We start from the raw sequence: 18,067 nt of genomic DNA on the forward strand, positions 1-18,067 counted from the left end.
CGCATTAGTGGAGTTTTTTAAAGGAAAAAAGTTTTGATGCTTTATATGTTATGGCTTGGATATTGCCTCTGTCATTTATGTGTTCAGTTGGGCTTTCTTGAATCCTTGCTAGGCTTGTTGCCAGATGCTGTGAATCTAGTGATGGGAATGTGTAAGTATAGTATCATGTAGTATGTTATTCAGCTCTGGTGTCAGATAGCCTCATTTCAGATTCTGCCTCTGTTTCTTTCTTGCTCTATAAACTTAGACAACCTCTTGATTTCTTTATCTATAAAATGAGATATTATCCATACTTATCTCAGAGCTCTGTTGTGACCCTCTAATGAGATAATTCATGTAGTCAAGTATCTGGCACATGGTAAGTATTTAATGTTGCTGTTATTTGATTGTAATAATTTCTATGATGAAGAACTTTCTTTTATAAAAACCATCAGACAGGGCAGCTAAACCTTCTTTGGAGGCTTCATCTTGCATCCGTAACATTTGATTGGAGACACAATGCTTCTTTGAACACTGTCAGAATATAGGGGTCCTGGCCACTGCCATGGATGGGCTCCAACATTTTGGGCAGGTTACAGTTTTCTCTGTTTTGAACCTGGCTTCCTCCTTCAAGACAGGCTTCTGTGTGATAAAGTCTCTCAGAGCTCAGTGGCAATCGTACACCAATCTCTGTGGTTGATAGAAATCCCTTAGAAGAAGTTATTTTTTTTGTTTTCCTGGTATAAATTCTTACAGACCACACAAACCTGCATCATCAGTTAGGACTGGGCCTTTAATTTATGGGCCCACTTACAGGTGAGATTTGTAGTGCCAAACAAAATGCCCTCTCATTCTGTTACTATTTTTTTTTTTTAAGAGAGACACAGACAGAGAGGCAAAGACATAGGCAGAGGGAGAAGCAGGCTCCATGCAGGGAGCCCGACTCAGGACTTGATCCCAGATCCTGGGATCACACACTGAGCTGATGGCAGACACTCATCTGCTGAACCACCCAGGTGCCCCTCATTCTGTTACTCCTAATTGATCACCACATGATGGGAAAAATTAGTCCCATTCAAATGTACTTCAAAACTCTTACTTCTTTGTTGCTACTACAACTGACTCTGGCTTCATAAATGTTAAAATAAGAAAGAAAGAGGTGAGAGAAGTACCAAGGAAGGTATTACTAGAAAGTAAAATCAGTAGGAAATTCAGATAGAATTCTGTCTTTTAAAAATCATATCCAGGATCTGAAAGCCTCACGGTGAGGACATTGTCACTACAAGTGGAGAGCCTCTCTGCTTTTTCCAAAATACCAAAGTAGTTGATTTGAAATGTTCCCCAAGTTCAAGACTAATTTTGCTTGGATTGTGACACCTTCAATTATGCAGAGACTCAAAATATTTTACTTAGTGGAGAACTTTTTGGTCTAAGTCACTCTACTACCAGCACAGTCATATATTTTACTTTCAGCAAGCGAGTGTCTGTCCTTGGCTACTTTTGAGTTATTTGTTGTATTTTGACAACAAAATGAACATACTGCCTAAGGATAAGCAATTAGGGAAAGAAAACTTGTTGGAATCTTGATAATCAGGCTGTGTGATCTTGGCAAGCCTTTTTTGTTGTTGTTGTTGTTGTTGTTATAAGGTGGGATAATAAAACTCATCTCACAGAATATTGTATGGGCTATGTGAGTAAATATGTATGAAATTCCTGGCACATATATAGCATTACCTAAATTGGAACCATTATCATATTATAAATGAATTCCCTTTGTCTCCCGTCAAAGATAAAATAGATAGAATGCTATCAGCCTCTTTTATTCATAATAATTTACCTTGGAAAAATTTTCTCTAACCTATTAGTGCAGACCGCCACTTAACTATGTGTTAAAGCAGATATTTGGCAACAGCATTCTATCACAAAATTTGCTTTTCAAAAAAAGAAGGGCTTGTGTTCTAATGAAACAATCTACAGAATGAGAAATACCATATAAATGACTAAGAAACAGATCCCCTTGACCTAGCTGATAGCTTGGTAGAAGTTTAATTAGTTAATTTTTAAAGATTATGACCTTGAAAAATAACAGTGGGTTTTTAGGTGAGGCGTAGTTACTTGGAGTACAAACATATCAAGTTAAAAGATGTTACTGACAAGCAAGGAACCCAAAAGAATCAATGGTGATTAATAATAAAGTATGTGGCTGTTATTGTTTTTCTTTACTGTACAAAAACATACTTCACAAGACAGAAATGGGAAACTGGTTGTAATTAAACATTTATATAGATTTATTTTAATGCCTGACTTCATGGATGACCTGAGCAATGTAATCTGTGGCTGAAAAATATAATGTAGTAAATCCACAAGAATCAAAATCTATGGCCACAGTCTCAAATGAAAGGCTTAATAAAAATTCATAAGTGATTCTAAGTAAAATATAATAAAATCTATCTCTAAATTCTAAAATACCTTCCCTCCCAAGATTTGTTTAATTGTCATTCTTTAGGGGAATGGTAAAATTATGTTTATCACATTTCTTCCTGAGGCAAACAAGATTTATCACTAAAGATACAGCAAATATTAACAAAGTGCTTACTGTAGGTCAAGCACTGTTCTGGTGAACAAAACTGACAGTGAACAAAGCAGACAGAAACCGCTTAAGGAGTCTACATTCTTGTGGACAGAGGCAGACAATAATATTGATGTGTACGTCTGTATGTGTGTTGTAAGGGAGCAGAATTTGCTGCTCCAAAATGTGCCTCTTTGGCATGCGAATTATTTTAGGCTGATTATTCTTAAGAAACAGAAGACTCAAGATTTTTTTGTTTTTTTACCTCCCCACTTAGCTGCCTAAAAGTATTTAGATAGAGGAACTGCTCCAAGGCAGGAGCTATCACCATAGATAACCGCAGTATAATATGAACTAAGCGCCATAGACAGGAAGGAACCTAGCAGGGCCTGTTGATCAAAGTCTGATGTCCCATTTTTTTCTGGATGGCCCAAGGAAGATTGTTTACCAAATGTTTACTCTTTCATCTTCCTGTGACTTTCCTTCCTTCTCTTTGAAGCCCCAGACCCCTACCTCATACCCCTTAGTCCAGAATAACAAACATACCTACCTCATTTTACCTGTCTTTGGAATCTCTCATGTTTATGTGGATTCTATGTATGTAATTAAATGTGATTTTCTCCAGTTAATCTCTTGTGTCAGTTTAATTTTTAGACAAGACAAAAGTACCTTGAAGGGTAGAGAAAATTATTCCTCCCCAATAGTGTGTATACATACACACACAGTTGTGTGTTTCTATGTGTGTATGCATTTTTAAAAATAGTGATAAGAACTATTAAGAAAAAGTAAATAAGGAAGGGTCATATGGGAGGGGTTGCAATTTAAATAGAGTCTGTGAAAGCTTCACCAAGAAGGTGCCTTTGAGCAGAGATTAGATGACAATAAGAAAATGCACACACAGATTCTGAAGGATGAGTTTCAGGCAGTATGACCATAGAATGCCAAGGCCAGTAAACCATGCCATGGCAGTAAACCTGGAGTGTGTGATAAATGTCAAGTTCGCCAGTGTGGCTGGAGTTATGTAAGAGAAGATGAAGTCAGGGATGTCATAGTTGGGAAAAGTAGATCTTACAGGTTCTTACACCTCGCTGTAATGATTTTGACTTACTCTTAGTGAGAGTGGGAACCATTGATCTCATAAGTAAAATGATTTAACATATTTTAAAAGGATTGCTTCAGTTGCAGTATGGATCATAGAGTGTAAAAAGAAAGAAAGGTTCCATGCTCATGGATTGGCAGACTTAATATTGTGAAAATGTTAATGTTACCCAGGGCAATTTACACGTTTAATGCAATCCCTATCAAAATACCATGGACTTTCTTCAGAGAGTTGGAACAAATTATTTTAAGATTTGTGTGGAATCAGAAAAGACCCCGAATAGCCAGGGGAATGTTAAAAAAGAAAACCATAGCTGGGGGCATCACAATGCCAGATTTCGGGTTGTACTACAAAGCTGTGGTCATCAAGACAGTGTGGTACTGGCACAAAAACAGACACATAGATCAATGGAACAGAATAGAGAATCCAGAAGTAGGCCCTCAACTTTATGGTCAACTAATATTCGACAAAGGAGGAAAGATGATCCACTGGAAAACAGACAGTCTCTTCAATAAATGGTGCTGGGAAAATTGGACATCCACATGCAGAAGAATGAAACTAGACCACTGTCTTTCACCATACACAAAGATAAACTCAAAATGGATGAAAGATCTAAATGTGAGACAAGATTCCATCAAAATCCTAGAGGAGAAAACAGGCAACACCCTTTTTGAACTTGGCCACAGCAACTTCTTGCAAGATTCATCCATGAAGGCAAGAGAAACAAAAGCAAAAATGAACTATTGGGACTTCATCAAGATAAGAAGCTTTTGCACAGCAAAGGATACAGTCAACAAAACTAAAAGACAACCTAAAGAATGGGAGAAGATATTTACAAATGACCTATCAGATAATGGGATAGTATCCAAGATCTATAAAGAACTTATTAAACTCAACAGCAAAGAAAAAAACAATCCAATCATGAAATGGGCAAAAGACATGAAGAGAAATCTCACAGAGGAAGACATAGACATGGCCAACACGCACATAAGAAAATGCTCCGCATCACTGGCCATCAGGGAAATACAAATCAAAACCACAATGAGATACCACCTCACACCAGTGAGAATGGGGAAAATTAACAAGGCAGGAAACAAATGTTGGAGAGGATGTGGAGAAAGGGGAACACTTTTGCAAAGGGGAATGTGAACTGGTGCAGCCACTCTGGAAAACTGTGTGGAGGTTCCTCAAAGAGTTAAAAATAGATCTGCCCTATGAACCAGCAATTGCATTGCTGGGGATTTACCCCAAAGATACAGATGCAGTGAAACACCGGGATACCTGCACCCAGATGTTTCTAGCAGCAATGTCCACAATAGCCAAACTGTGGAAGGAGCCTCGGTGTCCATCGAAAGATGAATGGATAAAGAAGATGTGGTTTATGTATACAATGGAATATTACTCGGCCATTAGAAATGACAGATACCCACCATTTGCTTCGACGTGGTTGGAACTGGAGGGTATTATGCTGAGTGAAATAAGTCAATTGGAGAAGGACAAACATTATATGGTCTCATTCATTTGGGGAATATAAAAAATAGTGAAAGGGAATAAAGGGGAAAGGAGAAAAAATGAGTGGGAAATATCAGAAAGGGAGACAGAACATGAGAGACTCCTAACTCTGGGAAACGAACAAGGGGTGGTAGAAAGGGAGGTGGGCGGGGGTGGGGACTGGGTGACGGGCACTGAGGTGGGCACTTGATGGGATGAGCACTGGGTGTTATTCTATATGTTGGCAAATTGAACACCAATAAAAAAATAAATTTATAAAAAAAAAGAGAAAGAAAGAAACAATGAGGGCAGTTAAGAGGCTTTTGCTATGTATCAGGTTATAAATAATAGTGGATTGGACCTGGGTGATTGTACCGGAGGTGACAGGAGAAGGTTAAATATTTTAAAAATAGCACCTACACTGGGGCACATGGGTGGGCTCAGTCAGTTAAGCCTTTGAATCCTGATTTCAGCTCAAGTCATGATCTCAGGTTGTGAGATCAAGCCCTGTGCTGGGCTCCAAAGAGGGAGTGGAACCTGCTTTAGATTTTCTCTCTCCCTCTAAAAAAAGAAAAAAAAAAAAAAAAAAAGAACCGACAGGATTTGCTGATGCCATGTGAGGTAAACGGTTTTTTCTCTTGAGTATTTGAAAGGTGGGATTGTCAATTACTGAGGGGAGATAATGGAGAAGCCAATTTGGAGATGAGATCAGGAGCACAGTTTTAAAATGCCTATTTGGAATGATTTTCAATTGAGTTGCTTGTTGGGCATAGGAGTCTGGATTTCAAGGGAGAAATCCATGCTGGAGATATAGGTATATAATAGGTCTTTGGCACCTACATGGTTCTTAAAGCAGTCAGATCCTCTGATGAGATCACTAAAGGAATAATGGTTGATAGAGTAAAAAGAAAGTTCAAGGTCCATTCCTTGGCACAGTTCTAAATTTCAGGTAGTATTTCTCAAGTTTGGCTGCAAGTAGAATTGCTGAGAGACCTTAAAAAATAGTACGATTGACTGGGGCATATCCCACCATACCCAAACGTTCAGATTTAATCGTGCTGGTCAGGGTGCACTCTGGGTGTCATGGAAGTGACATCACATCACTTTTGCTATATTCTGTTCATTAGGAATAAGTCACTAGGTCCAATCCATACTCAAGAAGAAGGGATTATACAAGGGCTTGAACATCAGGAGGTGGGGATCAATCTTTAAAAGCAGTCTAATGCAAGTAGATATAAATTTATTTTAGTACATATTTGAAAAAACTCATGTTTTCACTTAAACTATAGTGATATAGTTTTCTTTATAAGTAAAGATATTGAATTAAATATTTTAAGTCAAATAAAAATTAGTAATAAAAGTATAATGAATATTGCAAAAAAACAAGATGATGGTATAAATAACATGTTTGGAAAATAATGTGTCTGTATAGATGACACTCTGTGTGTTAACATTATGTGCTATTTCCCATTACTGATATTAATGCTCCCTTGGCTGTTATAGAAGAGAATCCTAAGCTATTAGTTTCTGCCTGTTGGCAACTTCTAAAAAGTATAATTTAAAAATATTCTCTAGATACCATCAAAAGTGACATTTGAAAACTAAGAGACAATGATCTATGTATTGAATCTTTATTTTGCTGAAAATCAGGAATAGTGAACTGCTGTAGCAGCAATTATAACAGCTGTTGAATTACAGAGTGAAATTCTCCATCCTTCCCAAGCAGCTGCAAAGTTTGAATATTAATTATCATATTATGCTTGGCCCAAATAAAGGATGTAGTAAGAGAATGGAATTGAAGGAAAATGTTCATGGGGAATTTTATGAAGAAATTCTGAAATAGATACTTAAGGCTTTTGGCAGTATTCTGAGTATTAAGAGATTTTTCCTGTTTTTGAGTGTCATAGAGGGCCAACCATCTTATTCCTCTTGCCCATTCCTCAATAGAACATCATCCCATAAAAACAGATTTAAGATTATGAACTGACATCTGAAGCATGTATGCTGAGCTGTGTGGAAGAAAAGGGAAGCAGCAAAAAGTGCCTATGATTAGTGAAATTTTAATCCCATTTCTTTCTTAACAGCCCAGGAGTGAGGCTGTGCCAAACCCAAAGAACATACTCAGCAGGTGAGGATGGCTAATCTGTAGAGAGAATCTAGATTGAGAGCAAGAACCATGTGCACAGGGTTCTGGTCATGGATCTTTGACATGTATATGTCATCTATATCTATCTATATAATCAGGTTTATAGATCAAGGAGAAAGAACTAAGACATCTTTTCTTTCTTATTTCATAGACCCCCTTACCACTGTACTCCTGCAGATTGTTATGCAAGTATGTTTTCTCAGGAGACCTGCTGTTCTCTCACTGTAAAGGACCAGCAGCAAATCTTATATTAGATGTAAATTTTTAACTATGGAATTGTAAATTAAATCTATACTATATACTCTGGTCCCTTTACCAAATACTATTGGCCAACTGTGAATCAGCCTTTTATAAAAGTGAGAAACCCAAGGGTTCTCCTCCCATTTCTCTCATGCTTTATTGCCAATTTGTAACTGAATTCTGTAGGCTTTGTTGTTCCTAAATATCTTTCAAATTTCTTCACTCCTCCATCTTCCCTACAAATAACCAGTTTTAAACTACTATCACTTATTTGTTTGAGTCATTGAATAAGGGAGTGGTTTATGTAACTTCTTTTTTTTAATATTATTTATTTATTTATTTATTTATTTATTTATTTATTTGAGAGAGAGAGAGAGAGAGAGAGAGAAAGAGAGAGAGAGACCAGGCAGGGAGAGGGAGAAGGACAGACAGATTCCAAGCTGAGAGTGGAGCTCGACATGGGATTCGAGCATGGCCCTGAGATTATGATCTGCGCTGAAATCAAGAGTTGGACACTTAACTGACTGAGCTACCCAGGTGACCCGATCTGTGTAACTTTTTAAGTCATGCTTTTATGGGCATCAGAGAAAGACTTGAAATTAGACATGGTAGACAGTCAAATAATTGCCACAAAATAAGACATAGTTAGATCTTGGAAGCCATCTTGTTGAGTCTGTCACTTAAAAATTAGGAAATTGGGGTCCCGGTGGAAAAGTCTTGTCAAAATTTGTTTAATTATTTTGCATCAAAGCAACAGATCGCTATTCTCCAGAGTCCCAGCTGGAGGTTGGAGAAGAGGGGGCAGGTTATCAAATTGATTAGTAATACATGGTGTGGAATTGAGAGGCTTGGTCTTAATCCTTGGTGCTGTCACTTACTAATTATATGGTCTTGGATAATTTTCTAAATATTTTTGTTCTATATTTTTTCTTCAGTATCTTATCCTTAGGTATGTCATTCCTCCTCATATTCTTCATAGGATTAGTTTAAATATCAAATGCTCAATGCAAGGAAAGTACTTGCACAGTGTTTGATGTACACTGAGCATTCAGTATGTCCTAAAATTATATTTACTTTTTTTTGTTGTTGTTCAAGATTCAAAAGGCTTAAGATATTTGAATGATTTTTTTTTTCAAATTGTGATCCAAATATTACCTTGTTTGACAGCTGGGAAGGTCTTTAACCCAGCTTCTTAATTCTACAAGTAAAAGAACTGAGGTCTAGAGGCCTGAGATGGTGTGTCCTAGGTTATATAGTTAGTTGATGCTGTGATGTATACAGAAGACAGGCTCCAGTTCCGGCTCTGATTTCTTAGGGGGAGACAGACCCATATTTTCTTCCTCCGACACACCCATATTTTCTTCTTTCCTCCAAGACAAAATATAAAAGTCTTGTAATAAACTGACAAACTGCAGTGATATGGCATGCACAATAAGAATTTATTTTGAACTCTGCCAGAGGACTCCCTTTGCATGATGCAGATAACACCCATCTTTGTAGCAATTGGACAAAGTATAAATGTCTTGTAATAAACTGTCACTATGTAATAGCTCAACAAACTTAGAGAGGTTATCTTAGCTTTTGCAGGGAGTTAAATGAGATTTCCTTCAGTCCATTTCATCCTTAAAACGTCATTTATTGTTTATTTCACTGCATATATAAAATAAGACGTAAGTACTAAGTAAATTGAAGACTAAAATTTAAGAACCAGAAATGATGGTTTCCCATTCTTTAAACAGATTTCATATCATATTTGAAAGCATAAATGAAAATTCATATTGAACATAAATAGACATTTATATAATAACATAAGTATGATAGATGGGGAAAAATTACCTGGGAATCTGGGCAATATGCCTAGACTAGAGAGGCTACTTTTTGAAAGAAGGATAGCAAAATTTCTGTGAGCTCAAAGCTTCTCCATAAAACATCATCTGAATTGGATTTGATTCTTTAAGAGGTAATAAACCAACGAGTCAATGGTGGGGTTACTAAAAAGGGAGCTACACAAAATATTTTGGCTACAATTTAATTACAGTCACATTAGACTTAAAAAAAGGCCCCTTCTCATAAGACTTTTTTTTTTCTAATCAATCATTTCTCAGTCTCTGCTTCCTAAATACGGTGTCCACAAAATGTGTAATCCACGAGACAAGAGGAACAAACCAGGACTGTCCTGGACAAACTGCGGTGTATGGTAACCTCATCTCTGCTGTGGAAATATCCAATTAGAATAGTGTGTGACTGGGAAATGGGTGAAGTTTATTTTTGGTGCCTTCCTCTTTTCCTTTTTTCAGTTTTTATGCCTTTTCTGATGTTGTCTCTTTCATGGTGCTCTGTGCTCTCCCGACATTCCATCTGGTCCCGCTATTTCCAAGGAGGGCTTCATGTGCCAATATTGTTTTCCTTTCAAGAGAAGGCTGCTCTTGTGCTCAGGGGTCATATCTACAAACTGCCCTAGTAAACCAGTTTACAATTAATTGATCCTAACTTGGCACAGAGGAAAACCATTCAGTGTTTGAGCTTCAGTTTCCTATGCTAGCTATGTGGCCCTGGGAAAGTCCATAAGCTCTCTAAACTATGATTTCTCTAGAGGTTTCTTCCAGAAACCTCTTCATGGACTTAAGGTGGAAGAGGGAGAACTCTTCTAGAGACCCAGTGTGGAGAACTATGAACTTGAATATCTATTCTCTATCCTAGTTTTATGAGTTTAAGCCAAGAATGTAACATTTCATCTCCCAAACAAAATTGTTTTTTCACAGACTATCATTCCTTCCATTCCTTTTGCTCCTTTTCTTGGAGCCAGTTGCAGTTCTCCAGGGTCTAACACATTGACAAAGGAAAGACATTGTATGATTATAATTCTTATATCTTAAAGACTAATACTTGGCTCGACTAGAATCATCAAGCACCAAGATGTTGGCTTAAATGTTGTACATTGCTGAGGCTTACCAAAAGACAGTAAAAGGTCTCCTAAGATATTACTTATCAAAGAAAAGGGATGGCATTATGTGGGAAAGATGAGGAAGTTGTTTTTCTCTTTTTTAAAATGATTCTTCAGAATGCTTATTTAGGAGCTTTTAAATTTCTTTTGCCCCTATTGCCCCCAAAACCATCAAGACATTAATAAAATCTATAGTGTGGTGTGAAACACTAAGTATGTTTTCTTTTAAGTGACTGTAGAACTTAAGAGGCTATTGTTACTAAAAATATGATCTTGGCACCCAAAACAATACCTAAGTTAAGAAGTTCTTTCGAAAATGAAATGAGATATTGCCAGTACCAGGTATATGAATAGTTGTTTAATCATGTGGTTTCTCTTCTTCTCAGTGTTTCTTTTTATATCTTATCTGAGTTTTCATATCAAGTGAAAGATATTGGAAAATGATCTAACAAGTCTTGTAGTACTCAACGGGGGCCTGACAGAGTTTTGGGGAGATATATTTGGGTTCAGAGAGGAAAAAATTGCTTTTCCCCCAACAAACCTGTCCCTATCTGTCCCTATCTCTATCTACCCATCAATCTATCTCAGTTTTTGAATGAAATTTCAAAAGGAGTTATAGACATTTGTACACTTAATTCTAGACACTTCACCATACATATAATTAATGGATTCTATACTTGTTATATTCCTATTTTTAATGTACATTTTATATACAGGGAAATGCATACATCTCAAGTGTTCCATCTGATGAGGTTTGACAAACACATACACATGTGTGATCCAAACTCCTATCAAGATATTGAATATTACCATGACTCCAGAAAGTTCTGTTCTAAGTCATCACCTACTTCAACCCCTCACGTTCAGGATGTAATCATTATGGTGATGTTTTTCACTCTGAGATCAGTTTTATTTTATTTTATTTTTTTGGTAGATCTTCATATAAGTGAATTCAATATATGCATACTTTTTTTGTTTCTGGCTTCCTTCACTCTGCATAATGTTTCTGAAATTCATCCATGTTGTTGTAACAGCATTTCGGTTTTCTTTTTTGCCAATACTAAAGAATTGTCTTTTGAAAGCCCCTGTAATTATCTCTGCTCTAGAGTAAAGCCAACCCTTTAAGAAACAAAACAAGCAAGCAGAGGGGGAAAAAAAAAGAGCAAGAGAGACACAAACCAAGAAACCAATTGTTAGTTATAGAGAGCAAACTGATGGTTACCAGAGGGGAGGTAAGTGAAGGATGGGTGAAACAACTGATGGGGATAAAGGAGGGTACTTGTTGTGAGGAACACCGAGTGATGTATGGAAGTGATGAATCACTGTATTGTACACCTGAAACTAATTTAACACTGTATGTTAACTAACTAAACAAATTAAAACAAAAACTTGAAAAAATATATAAAAATAAACAAAAATAGATTAAAAAACACAAAAGAGTAAAGCCAATTGATAGCATTTTTTTTTTTTTAAAGTGGGGAACAATTGTAGGTAGATTTTTTTCACGGAGTTTTCCTGTATTAGGATCTGCTGTCTCAGGGTGTTTTTCTTCATTGTCCTTCAAGTTCTACTTGTCCTTTATACAATAAGAATTTGCTCATTAGGTAAAGAACTTGGTTATTCCACAAGATGTCAAATATTTGGCCTTCCTTGCTTGTCGTTTTCCTTTGCTCTCTGAATATACTTACCACATACAGACAGCTGTGGCAACACACAGGATGGAGAAGAGGTGCCAACAACATGCAAGACTGTTTGCTTCTGTTGTTAAGCTGATGTGATAGTGGCAGAAGTATAGTCCCTTGATTGTAAGAATTTTTTCCACTAGTTCCAATTCCAAACCACAGAAAGCTTATGAAAAGAAAGCTTGACAAAGACTAGCTACATTTTGCAACTGACACTCAATGAGTATGGATAAATCTATGGCAGGAGTGAAAAAGAGAGATAAGCAACCAATTACTTACTGTAATACCAAGGATATGAAATTGGCTCTAGTTATGTCCTAAACTTCTATTGGAAATATGTGCCTATGTGAAAAAATTTAGGGAAAGTTGTTGAGATAATTAACAAAATAAAATGGAAAAAAATCTGTTTTATTGAAGCCTATGGAAGCAATACATTTGATCCAATCAAATCAATGCTAAAATGAGTTACTTACAGTCTAAAGGAAATCAGAGTCTGGAGAGAAGGAGGAAATGAAAACAAAGTCCTCCAAAAAGCTGTCTGAACCTCTGTGACAGAATTTTTGTCAAAAAATTTCCTTTACAAATTAAAGAAAACAAAGCCCAAACTTCATTTCTCCACATCTACTCTTTTTTTTCTTTGGTGTTTTTCTGTTTGTTTGTTTTCTAACTTTGGTGAAAGTGTGTCCTTTTTCTTCTTTTGCTTTATTTTTAATTTCTATATGCTTCAGAGAGATACTTTTGTAAAATAAATGAATGGAAAAAATAAAATGTGCAAAATGAATAATATGAGTCCATAGTTTTTATTAGATTAAACAGATATAAAATTACTCTACTAAATAACTATAAGAGCTTAGAAGCACATCTTCTCATTCCTCTTCTATCTTATTGTGGACCTGTAGCTTGTAGTCATGGGCAGCAGTGTGGGTAGTGCCGATTTACATCAACTCTTACTGTGTTTTGGAAGTTAGTGTCCCAGAAAAGAGAGAACTCACTCATTCTTTAGAATGACATTTACTCTCCCATTTCCAACTCCTAAATCGTTTACTTGCCATTAGTAGCTTTTCTATCATAAATCAATAACGTGCTTAATTTTATAGTCAGGATAAATTTGTAGTTAACATTTTATGATAAGCTCGTATTTGCAATAAAGCAGAGTTCTTGAGTGCAGAATTATAATCTGAAAAATGGTTACCCTTCATGCTAGTACTATAAAAAATACCATAATCAATGAATTCTTTTAAATAGACATTATTTTACATATATGATTATTTTGATTTTCCTAAATACATCATCTGTTAGGAAAAGATAAATGAAGGATATGTCATCTCCCTTCTTTCTTCCTCTCTGTCCTGCTATCTGTTGCTCAACTCAATAAACTTTGTCCATTTCCTCTTTTTTTCAGGTTTTAACTGCCATAGATATACCGTGCCTTTCATGAAATATCAAAGCAGTAAGGGCATTCATAATATTTTCACTACTACCTGACAGAAATAAATCTCTTTATTGTTCTTAAAAGACAGTTATCAAAAAGATAAAGTACAAATACTTCTAAAGCCATGTTCACTTTTCTCTAAATCTGCAGACTTATCTTCACACCAGAAGTGTTAAAATAGACAGAAACTCCATCACTTCAAAAAAAAAAGCCCAATTAGAAATTTAGTTTTGGAGTTCAGAGCTTAGAGCATTTGCACCCACCAAATATATTTGCAGAGGCCAATAAAGTTTTGTAACTTTCTTTTCTAACAAAGTCGTTTCAAAAATAGGTGTTATTTTTTTACATTCTGAAGGTATGATTTATTGTATTTAACTGGCTCTATAATGAGATCTGGCATGAAGATTGATTAGCATATTACTAGGTCAATCAGTATCATAAAAGGTTAAAGAGTGAAAAGCTGAGAATCTGAATTCTCAGTTGAAGGAGTTGAACAGTGAAGTGGTAGAGAAAACAGCTGTTGTGTTTATTATATTATGTCAGTCAGAGCTTATGTTAGTGTTGGATGACATCATAAACACTTCATAAATAATGTATGACCCAGATTATTTCTTCTTGAAATATAATAAACAGTGGTTCTTTTCCAGTCAGTGCACCTCTGTGTGTTTAATGGGCCTTGCTGGGGGTAGTACTGTTTTTAGAAACTCATTAAATTGCAGACATTTCTGGAATTGGATGTAGTAGCAAAGAAAACCCCTTGGAGCAGAGATAACCAGCAAGAAGGAAAAGCAGCAGAGAAAATGACTAGAAACAAGATCCCAACCAGCCAGAAGTCAGTAGACACCATAATCTTTGTGGCCTCAAGGAACAATGTGGTTGAAATAGGCTGATGTAGAGCCAGAGAGTGGCTTAAATATTTGTTTATTGTCTGTCTCTCCTCCCAGAGTGTTAAAGTCCACAGACATGAACTTTTTATATCACCTCTGAGTCCTCAGTGTTTAGCACTAGTACTTATTCAACAAATATTTGTTGAATGAATGAATGAATGCCTTGTCTTTCTGAATGGGTGGGTGGGTGAGTGGGAGGGTCATCCTTTCTGTAACAGGGACTACTTAGACCACCATAAAATACTGGAAGGGGACTTGGCTGTGGTAGCTTTTTGCATTATATTCTCTCTCCAAACAAAAGGAGCTTAACATTCTTAGTTAATGTAGGAAATATCTTTTCAGTCAAGAGGGATTATGAGGAAGGATTTAAGTAACCAATGGAACCACCTGAGTCTGTCTGTATCTGAGGGGGAGATGTTTATGTGAAGAACACTCCCATTTTATTTATTTGTCTCTTTGATTTGCTTTCATTTTTTTTCTGTAAACAAATCCACACCTCACGTCATCAATATAAAAAAGAATAGTGAGAACACATTGACACGTTTTTCATAGCACATGAGGACTGGGGCCTGCTGGGGTGCAGCAAGGTTAATTAGTCTTGTTCTAGACATCCACTGTAGACTTTGTATTCACCATCAATTTGATGATAGTTCCCTAATTGCTATCAACTTTATTTATTTTTGCTTTAATTCTCAGCCCTCATCAAATCTCCATCAGTAGTGGCATTGTGCCTGGAGTATAGCCTGATAATTAGATGGGAGGTTCTTCAATTTGGGTTTAACAATCTTAGATCCTATCTTCTCATCTGCCCAGGCCCCTAATAATAACAGGACAAAGGAACACAAAACCTAAGAATAATCTAACTTCCTAGTTTCTGAATGAGATGGGAGATACAGTGGAATCTGTTCATGAGTAAGTGACCATATTTTATGGTTGATAGGATGTAAAATACGCTAGAAGTTAATATGATTTCCTTAGTGGGGATTCATGAACATGAACACTTCTTTGGGTAGAAATGTAGATGCTGACTCTACTATAAAGTTAGGTATTTTTTTCTATTTTATTATTTCCTGTTTGATATCAAGTATGTTAGTCTAAATATCTGTAAATTCTCTATTTATCTATGTCTATAGGGTAATTTCTAATCATTTCCAGATCTCTCTCTCTCTCTCTCTCTCTCACACACACACACACACACCATTCCCTACATAAAAGATAAGTAGGCTCAATCAAATTAACTAAATTTAATTCACACACTAAATTCTTATTGTTCGATAAGTAGAGGCAGAGTTACAAATCTTAATCCAGATTTATCCTGGATTATATGTAAAGTAAAAAAGAGCTACTTTAAAATAGTCTTTACACCAAAAGTAATGAATGTTTTTATTTATTCAATTCTTCTGTAAGAGATCTGAATTAATGTTTATAGTTTTCTTTCTTTAAAAGAAATTTTAATTTCTTTTAAATTTTTAAAAAGATTTATTTATTCATGAGAGTCATACAGAGAGAAGCAGAGACATAGGCAGAGGGAGAAGCAGGCTCCCTATGGGGAGCCTGATGTGGAATTTGATCCCAGGATCCCAGAATCATGACCTGAGCCAAAGGCAGTTGCTCAACCACTGAGCCACCCACGTGCCCTAGTTTTCTTTTTTTAAAAAAAGATTTATTTAGTTATTTGAGAGAGAGAGAGTATGTGTGCACATCCATGATTGGGGGAGGGGCAGAGGGAGAGAGAGAGAGAACCCTTATGTTCCTCCCCACTGAGCCTGGAGCCCTACTCAGGGCTTGATTCCAGGACCCTGAGATCATGACCTGTGCCAATATCAAGAGTTGGATGCTTAACTGACTGAATCACCAGGTGCCCCTATAGTTTTCCTCCTAAGAGTCTATATTTTGTTTTCCCCATTTAAATTATTGATGTCTTTGGCATTGCAGTTTTGTTTTTGTACGAGGGAGATACTGAATTCTTGCATATATATCTGTGCCCAGTCACTTTGTGGATCTCTCCCTTGAATTCTAATTTTTTCAGCATATTCTCTTGGGATTTTATGAAAACAATGATATTATGTGCCCCAAATAATACATTTGACTAATTTCTAATGGTAACTTTCCCTTTTCCCATGGTTTTCAAGTTGTCAGCCATGGCTAAGCCTGTGTTCTTGCCTGGGACTTTAAATCTTGGGGAAATAAAGCAAAGTGAAAGACCAGGAAGAGAGATCATTTGCTGTGATTGCAGAAGACTGAAGGGCCCAGCGGTATAATGATGACTGATAACATTGAGGGTCCCCCCAACAGATCATTCCTATGAAATATTCTTGGATTCCTTCCTTTCTTTCTTCCTTCCTTCCTCCCTTCCTCCCTCCCTCCCTCCTCCCTCCTTCTCTCCCTCTCTCCCTTATTTCTCTCTCTCTCTCTTTCTTGAATTAACCTAGTTTATTACTTAAAGGAAACAAGCATCTTCTCAATACAGCTTACTAACTTATACCAATCTACTCTTTCAGTGTTAAAGGAGGATGGGCAAATTGCGACTCCTAGGCATACTGGCAAGTAGGCAGGTCACCTTAGGGGCACCTGTATCCACTCACAAATTCATCTCACATTAGCAGTGAGGATTCAGACATCACCCTGAATTGGTATTTTCCTTACTCATAAGCTTAAGTCATGGATTTCTTCCTTTCTTAATTTCCTTCCACTTAGAGTTCTCTGGCTTTTCCATTTCATTCTATGAACTGTCCACTATCCTTCCAGTTAGTTCTTTTACTGTGTGAATTAACCAAATTCAGTTTCATTGAAAATAAAGATTGAAACAGTCCTGATTTGGGGTGGAGAGTGGACTAGTGACTGGGGATACAAGGCGGCCAGAATTCAAAAAACAGTGATTAGATCTGGGGCAGCACAGGATGTCTGAATTTGCTCAGTAGTAGGGAATAGATTAGAATGACCAGTCAGAGAAGATTAGAGAGGCCTTTACGTTAAGAATCTTAGACTAAGAAAATAGCCTATGGGCCTTGTGAGCCTATGATGATTTTTCATAAAAATGTGAGTTGAAAACATTTGTTTTAACAGACTGTAAAAATGGAAATTTACTTACCATAATTTCAGTGGAAATTGAGAATATTTTGATAGGGATTGAATATGTACTTTGGGTCCTGCAGGACTATGCAGAGCATGTTAGCAGATTGGAAACATGTTTTTTTTTTTTTTTTTAGTGTCATGAATGCTGACTTCCATCTTTCAAATATGTGGGGTGAACAGACCAGAGGGAGTTTCTCTGGACAGAGGCACCTGTATGTCTATCTATTCCCCTTGCAGGGGGTACTATGGACTGTCCTGATAACTGCTATCAGCAGTCCTAAGAGACACATCTTAGAAAATGTGTAAAAGTACTCCCCAAATGAGGGGCACTTGGGTGGCTCAGTCAGTTAAATATCTGACTCTTGATTTTGGCTCAGGTCATGATTTCAGGGTTGTGAAAAGGAGTCCTGCATTGGGCTCCATGCTAGGCATGGAGCCTGCTTAAGATTCTCACTCTCCCTCTCCCTCTGCCCTTCCCTATTTGCATGCTTTCTCTCTTAAAAAAGAAGTGCTCCCCAAATGA

At 36.7% G+C, this 18,067-nt stretch overlaps 1 non-coding gene across 1 annotated transcript; it reads right to left on the minus strand.

Annotated features, from left to right (window-relative positions):
* Positions 1–16,983: 16,983 nt before the first annotated feature.
* Positions 16,984–17,132, minus strand: LOC121475159. The gene has a single exon (XR_005983635.1). It is a non-coding gene; the product is annotated as a U12 minor spliceosomal RNA (small nuclear RNA).
* Between the last annotated feature and the right edge of the window lie 935 nt (positions 17,133–18,067).

The sequence above is a fragment of the Vulpes lagopus genome, chromosome 13 (assembly GCF_018345385.1).
Source record: "Vulpes lagopus strain Blue_001 chromosome 13, ASM1834538v1, whole genome shotgun sequence".
NCBI classification, from domain to species: Eukaryota; Metazoa; Chordata; class Mammalia; order Carnivora; family Canidae; genus Vulpes; species Vulpes lagopus.